We start from the raw sequence: 8,807 nt of genomic DNA, 5'->3' as shown, positions 1-8,807 counted from the left end.
AGAATATCAAGATTGTGAAAATTGAACCACCGGTCAACACAAATGTACAGACTCATACAGAAACACCGGTTAATGCAAAGAACATTGTACATGATACTAACATTGAGGACACTTTTCCTCTGGATACTAATGTATAAGCTGAGGATATTGTTCCTATAGTGGAACCGGCAGTTGCATAGACTGCACCGAGTGGCAAAGCCACCGGTACAAGTGAAGAGGTAATAAAAGTTAAATCACTAGAGAAAACAGGATAATTTGGTAGGGAACCAATTGCTAGCACATCATTATTGATAATTGACACTTCTCTAGTGGAAAAGAAAAACATCACAAAGATGAGTCCCATAGAGTTGATGATGATGGTTGCTCAAAAACTGATGAAGGAGGGAACCATGGACAAAGGGATTATTGATCAATCCATAATTGTTTTGTAGAGATTGGTCTCAGAATGTAAGATTGAGAATGAAGAAAGCCCTTCTGGCAAGCTTAAGATAATAACAAAGCACATCTCTAAAGATTTTCAATCATTACAGTAGATCTCTAACCTGCTAGCACTAAAAAATTTTACTTTGGCTAAGAGAGCCACTTTTGATCAGATCATTGACAAGGAGAAGAAATAGATTCAGAAGTTAAATTTCATAGAAAATTATTTGAAACAAGGTACTAATATATACAAGGTATGTTTCAATACAACAAAAGTAGATGAAAAAATAAAAGAGGTACAGGACAAAATTGCTAATATTGCTTACTCTTTTAATGGACTAATTTCACTGACCATATCTATTGATGGACAAATTTTGACCTTGGAGAACCAAATTTATGCTCTTGAAAAATAAAGAGATAAGATCATTCAGAGAGGCAAAAGTTTTAGAGGTTTGGTGAGTCCAAGATTGGATTCACTTGGTGTTCATAAGAGGGAATGCATGGATATGCTTGGTAAGCCCACACCAGCAGAAGTTAATGAGAAAGAATCACTTGCATATTTATTGAGTGGACTTGTATCTATCTCCGGCACATTCAAAATTGGTTGGGATACTTATGTGGATTTATTAGAGAAAGCTTACCCAAAAATATTGAAATTGCTCAATCTTTGGTAGGACATTTTTGGAGATATTCAGTGTACAATTATCATTCTTTGACATTCTTTTTACAATTTTTGGGCATTGATGTCAAAGGGGGAGTAGTATACATGTGAAAAATAATGAATGGTTACATACATTAGGGGGGAGTTATAGAGTTTTTGGAATTTTGGAGTATTGGAGCATTTTGCATGTTCAGCTTAGGGGGAGCAAGGCAAGATGAAACCAGCAGTTGAAACCATGACCATTTTTCACATGAGTGTTGCCATCAATGCCAAAGGGGGACATTGTTGGAAATTGAAACTCTACTGGTTAGGTTTCATTATGTTGTCATTGATGGCAACACGATTTTGGGTTTCAGCTTCATATGGTGTACTGGCAGGCACTTCACAGACTCTACATTGGCACCTGCACCGGCACTGGTAGGATAGAAGATTTCTTTGATCACTGGCAATGCAGGCCGACATGGTATAGTAAAGGTCATCGGTATTGGATTCTGACACATCTTGGATCCGGCATCAACAACTTGTTTTAATTCTTATTCATTTATGTTATATGGTTGGCATGTAATATGATATTGTATATATCCTTGTAAGCCGACATAAGGCATAAATTTGTATAGGGTATATAGGGGAGATTGATTAGAACATTTTTGTAATAGAAAGAAGAAGAATGAGAGAATAAGGATAGACATGTGGAATGGATATATGAATGTAATGTAATGCAAAATATATCAGAGAGACTATGTATGTAAGGAATTCATTGTAAGGGTTATTCTAGTATGGAGGTTTAGGGTTTTAACCGGAATAGACAGAGCTTAAACCTGAACTGTATTTTGGCATAGGAGATTCTATACTAAGCATTTCACACTTCTCTGAATTGTTGTCTGGATTGTTATGTAGTCAGTGACGCTCCTATTGTGATGAGTAGTGTGCTCTAGGCTGTAAGCCTTCCTGCAAGTGTAGGCCCATCATATATTGTAATATCTCTTCATATGGCTAGTGAATTGATATTGTGGGTCACAAATCCCACCGTGGTTTTTCCTCATTGAGGTTTTCCACATATAAATTTGTGTGTTATGGTTATCGTTTATGTGTTTGACTTATTGATTGCATTACTTTTTTCAATTCTGTTTATATCGGTATACCGATTGGTGTATGAATGTTTTGTTAAGGCTAAAATCTTCTATTCTGGTATAAGACTGATTCACCTCCCCCCCTCTCAGTGTTATTGGTTTCCAACAACATATATGTGTTAAGAGTTATCTCATATGTGTGGAGACATCATATATGCACTTTCAAATGGCACATACACATTTTTCAAGCAAATATGCACCATTGTTCGACACAGACACAATTTTATAACCTGTACGTGGTGTAATGCCTATACCCAGAAATTGCAAGCACATACAATATTACATACACATACACAGATTTGTCTAGCCTATATGCGGCATTGCATCATATATGCATTCAAAACTAGCCTACATGTGCCTAAACCCTATATCACCTCTATTGTGTTTGTGTTTCATCCTACAATCTATCATAATAAATGCATCATAAATGCAAAATTGACAAGCAAGTTTGAGGTGCATACTAGCTCACCCATGTATGTTGGTCGCTCGAAGCATCAAACTCAATCGAATATGTGTACAGTTTGACTGCCATGGCTCTCCAACTATTGACTGCTTTGCTTAAGCTCTCTAGATGCTTTACACTCTGATCTCTCAAATGCCAAGGATGCAAATGAGGTTGTTTCTCCATGTGGCTCCTATATATAGGTTGTGGAACCCTAATTGGTTGTTCTCACCTCCCGATGTCTTTTTTCGCCCGGTGGTCCCTTTTGAATCTGATTTTTACCTACTTCAATTTGTTGCCTTATCCTTATCCCTTCCAACCTTTCTTTCCTATCAAGAGATTGTCTGCAATTTTTCAAAAAAAAAATCACCCATCTCTCGAGGGGCCATATTACTCTCATAGTAGGGCAAATAATGTATCAGATAATCTTATCTTCTTTGACCCAACATGACAAGTTGTATTATCTCAAAGAGGGGAAAAATGTAGACACCTAAAATTTTCCTAGCCTAATTAAATAAATAATTTATTTATTTAATTATTTTGTCCTAAGCCTACTATTATAAAACCAAACAAAGATCCTAACCACATAATGCATTTTCACATTTGGAAGACTAAACTATTGTAAAACCAAACAAATATCCAACCACATAAAACTATAGTTCTATATAATGTATAATTCTTGCCAAAACAGATTTTCACATTTTTTTCAAAGGAAAAATGCATTTTTTTCACATAGCCACCTTTTGGCTTACCTTGATCCTACACATACCCTTAACCATATACTCAACCTTATACCCTATATCCTCAACCCTTAACCCTATACCATTATTTTATTGATGCTAAACCCTATCCCTCAACCTTGTGCCCTAAGGCCTATATAATAAGCCTCAAGCCTATACAATCAACCCTAAACCCTATATCATATACCCTTTATCATATACCCTTAACCCTAAACCATATGCCTTAAAGCATATAAGATGAAACCTCAACCCTATACACTTAATCCTAAATTGTATACCCTCAACCCAATACCCTACACCCAAACTTATGTCCTAAAGCCTATACACTCAACCCTAAACCCTATACCTTGAAGTGTCAATCCTATACCCTCAAACCTAAACCTTATCCCCCAATATTATACTCTCAACCATATAATATTTTCCTTGTATCATAAATAATAAACCCTTAACCCTATGGCATAAACCCTAAGACATAAACCTTATACCCTAAATGTTCAACCCTAAAATAAATGATTAATAATTTAACACTAAAACCTACATAATTAAATTTAATCTCTAAACCCTCAACTCTCAATTCTCCATCATAAACGATCAACACTAAACCCATAAACCATAGGCCCTACACCCTAAATCGTGAATAAATTAGATATTAAAGGGAAAGAGGAGAATGAGACAAGAGAGAGGTAAGCTAGAGAGAAGAGAGGTAGAGAGAGAGAGAGAGAGAGAGAGAGAGAGAGAGAGAGAGAGAGAGAGAGAGAGAGAGAGAGAGAGAGAGAGAGAGAGAGAGAGAGAGAGAGAGAGAGAGAGAGATGTGAGGTAGATAGAAGAAGAGAGATCTACAAAGGGGGAGAGCTAGATAGGGAGGGATGGCAAGAGAGGTAGGAAATAGAGAGAGAGATATACGTGCATGCACACACACACACATATAGGAGAGATATGTAAATCTAGTGGAGACAAAGATGTGAGATAGAGAACAATAGAAAGGGGGGGAGAGGTAAAGAGGGGAGAGATGTGAGGTGTGAGATGCCAATAGAATATGCAAAGAATTTTTTTATCAAAAAAAACTTGCAATTCAATGTCAACTTATGATGCAATTGATGAGAATGTGGAAAATGAGAAAAGTGATGAAAAAAATAGGAATCTATGTGAAACCATAAAAAAAAGATGAATTTGTTAAGCATGCTATGTCTACTGTGGCAAGTGCCATTGAATCTATTGGTACAACAAGTCAATCTAAAGATAAAAATGTGACACAACGAGCTATAACAACTGCCATAGTGAATAAAGCAACCTTGAATAAAAGGATGGTAAGCAACATTAGTGGAATTTTAAAGATGCATCCTAAAACACTGGTTAGAGCAGCTAAAAGAAGAGAAAGTATTGAAAGTGATCCAATCAACCAAAGTTGAAGTTTTAGTGGTAGATTTCGCAGGTCAGATATGAAATTGAATATTGAAGTGAAATCTCTGGTTGAAAAGTTTTGGCATGATAATACAAGGGTATCATCTAATGCTAGAGATGTTCTAAAGTTGAGAGTGGGGTGTAAAATTTGTGACCCTCATCCAAAACACCTATTAGACACAACTCAAACAAAATTTTATAGAAAATTTTTGGATGAAGTTGTGTTACCTGGAAATATTACTATAAGTCAAAGATATTTGAAAAATGCAAGCCCTGGTATGTGAAAATTAATAAGAAAAGAGTCTCTTGTTGTTGTAAAACGCACATGCAATTTCATTACTATTATGATGTTTTTCGATACATATGTTGTGTTTTGCATAGTAACATGCTTATCTAGGAATGTGGTATTGATATACCACCTGAATCAATCAAGGAATTTGTAGCAAGTTTATTTTGTCAAAGAACTGATGGGCAATTATTTTATTTACATTCATGTATCTCTGGACAATGTTCTAGTTGTGGCAATTTTTTATCACTAGTAGAATGTATGCATGAGAGTAGCGAAACTGGTTTTGGACAACAACTAGTAATGTTAGAAGATTTAAGAATTTTGAGTATCCCTTAAAGGATGGGAAAATGGGAAAGTGTGTCGATTTAATCATAGAGAAGGTTAGTGTACATGTATTCATGTCAGAATTTAAAAGTAAGATTGTACCAAAATATGTAACACACTCTCAACGTGCTAGATGGCTTGATTCTCAATTTCACACATGTAGAAATACATTTCTAGTTGGAAGTATACTATCAGTGGTGGACTTTGCAGAAAACTATACTCTTAAGCCACAAGAGGAAATTCAATCTCAATATTACAATTCCACTCAAGTTGCTATTTTTGTTCATATTGTTTATAGACACGCAGATGATAGCACAGAGGATGATAGAAAAATCCTAAGGGAGTATCACTTCTATGTGAGTGATAATAGGATGCACTCGTCAGAGTTTGTTCAATATTGTTTTAGCATATTTTATAGAAATATAAGAGAAAGAGGAATCCAGATGACAAAACATCTTATATGGTCATATAATTGTACTGGACAATTCAAGAATGCTCGAATGTTTTATTGGTTAAGAAGGGCTCACAAGGAATACAATATCCAACATATATGGAGTTTTTTTGAAGCTGGACATGGTAAAGGAGACCATGATGGAGCTGGTGCATGTGTTAAAAGAATTCTTGCTAGAGAGAAATTAAAATTTGAAGATAATGTAAAATTTAAAGATGCACGTACGATTGTAGATTGGTGCAACACAACCTTATCTATTGGATCAAGTGTGAACTCTACAATTCAACGATTCTTTTGGTTAGTTGAAGAGGAAAACATTATGCTGAAACTTGATTGTGAGACAATTAGCGGATCAGAAAAATGGCATTCATTTAAGAGTTCAAATGCAAGCACATGGACTATATGGATAGGGGAGCTTGCATGTTTTTGTCAGTATTGTATTTCATGTGATTCTGATGTATGTGAGAATACTTGAATGGATTGAAGATTGGAATCAAAGATCATTGACTCCTACTCAAGCACAAGATCAGATTAACACAATTGAAGATAATGATCAATTGTTTGTATCAGATGATTATGATCATGTTTCAGACCTTGTATAGAAAGGTAATCATTTTTTATTATTTTGTTGGCCATTTAATAAAATTAGTTTCAAACTTTTTTATATTTAGTGTAAATTAAAAATGGTAATTTTTTAATTCTAAATTTTGATAATTTATTAATTTTTTGTTTGTAGGACATGTGTGTGCCATTGTTGCACCTAAGGACAATGAAGAGGAAACATAATATTGGTTGGCTCGATGTGTTTAGAATAAACACAACCTAGTTAATCCTCGAGAAGATGACGATGGTTTTCATTATCCAACTGGTTCTGTGGTAGTTGTTGGAACTTGGCTAAGGAAATATTTGACAAGGAAGAATGGTTGCATGCTTTTGAAGATTATGAAACACATAAGAAGATAATACACTACTCACATTTGATTGTTGCAACAAATATACAACTAGTGAGATATCACGGCAGACCTAGTAATAAAAAGTTGTGGACAATTTCTATGGAAGATCACGAGACAATTATAGATGCTTTGGAAAAAAGAGAGGATGCAAATGGTACAATGGAATAAGTATTTAAATAAAGAGGTTTGTATACATTAAATGTATGTATTTATATATGTACATGTAAATTATATATATATATATATATATATATATATATATATATATATATAATTTCTTTAAATATTACATACCATTTGATCATGTGGATGGTTTAAATATTATTGTTTGATATATATAGGTCAATCCCCTTATTGAGAGCTCTTACACAATTGTGGTACATGTAATGGAATAAGTATTTAATATATAGAGGTGTACGTATACTTGTTTTTAAAATTACATGTCTTTTGAAATGATTTAACTTGATATAAATTGCTTTTAAAATATATATAAGTTTTCATAATTCATTTAAAATGTGAACTTGACTATTTTGCACTTCCATCTAGATTCTCTTTTTTTTTGTCCCCTTAAGCCACATATCCCTATTGTACACCCATCCCCTTAAGCCGAGTCATGTCCTAATCAATTAATTTCCCCTTAAGCCATGTCCTATAATTTAGTTCAAATGATCCTCTTTTAAGCCAAATGTCCTATTTCTAGTTTGATCCCCTTAAGTCACTTCCCAATTATGCCCACCACCTTCAGCTTGCCTCATGCACATCCTAATTAGTTAATTTCCCCTTAAGCCACATGTCCTAGTTTTAACTTAAATTCACCCCCTAGATTTAAATCCTATATATAATATATATCTAACTATTTTTTGTTGTTTTAGGTTTATCTTAAAGTAGTTTTTTGTTGTTGGTGGCATGTGAAACGAGTTCATGAATCTTTATAATTAAATGAAGATTTCCAATGAATTGGTAAACATCACTTTTTTTGTTAAATGTTTAGTTTTAATTTCTATATTTGATTTTTTTCAATGATAAATTGTTCAATTGCTTAAATAATTTCCCCTTTTAAGCCATGTCCTAATTGGTATGTATGCATCATTTTTTTGGTTAAATTTGACTTAGTTAATTTATTTTTGTATTTTTAATTAAATTTGACTTAGTTAATAGACATGCATTTAATAATTTATTTCTAATTAAGTTCTGATTAATTTTTTGTGTGTGTGCATGTAGGTACATCTTGTAACTAGGCTTTTAATTGTGGAGATCTAATTTAAAATCTCTAGACCACTTTTGAAACTTCTTTTAATGTCTTAGATTGGATCAAACTTATATAATAATTTAGATTTCAAAATATTGAGTTAGACTTTAATATATAGATTTAAGACATATGGATCTTGAAACTTTTAAATTTGAGATGTGGATGAAGCTAAATTATTATATATTCAAGAGATGCACTTGGATTAAACTTTTTTATATCAGCTTTTAGTATGTATATATATGTGTGCGTGTACATGGTTATTTTAGAAATTATTAATTGCTTTGAATTAAATTTTTAATGTATACAATGTGTGTGTGCGTGTGTTATTTTGAAAAATATCAAAATTGCAAGTGTTTTATTTTTAATGTATATATGTACATGTGTACAAGTGTGTTATTTTTATAAATATCAATTGCTCATGTGTATATGTGTTCAATTGCACTTGCTTCATTTATTTTTAATCTATTTATTTATTTTATCTCTACTTAAACAATTGCAAGCTTCATTTATTTTTAATGTATTTATTTATTTTTAGTATCATGTACGTACACATACACATGTATATAGATTTAGATTAAAAATAAATGAAATTTACATAGCTCTGGAGATGATTATAAATAAATAAATATATGTATAAATATAATGTCCATGAAACATGTATGTATGTGTACTAGAAGTGAACACTCTAACGTAAAACACACACACACACACACACACACACACACACACGCACACACACACACACAC

Source organism: Cryptomeria japonica, chromosome 2, assembly GCF_030272615.1.
Source record: "Cryptomeria japonica chromosome 2, Sugi_1.0, whole genome shotgun sequence".
NCBI classification, from domain to species: Eukaryota; Viridiplantae; Streptophyta; class Pinopsida; order Cupressales; family Cupressaceae; genus Cryptomeria; species Cryptomeria japonica.
The sequence above is the reverse complement of the archived record's forward strand: the minus strand, read 5'-3'. Positions refer to the sequence as shown.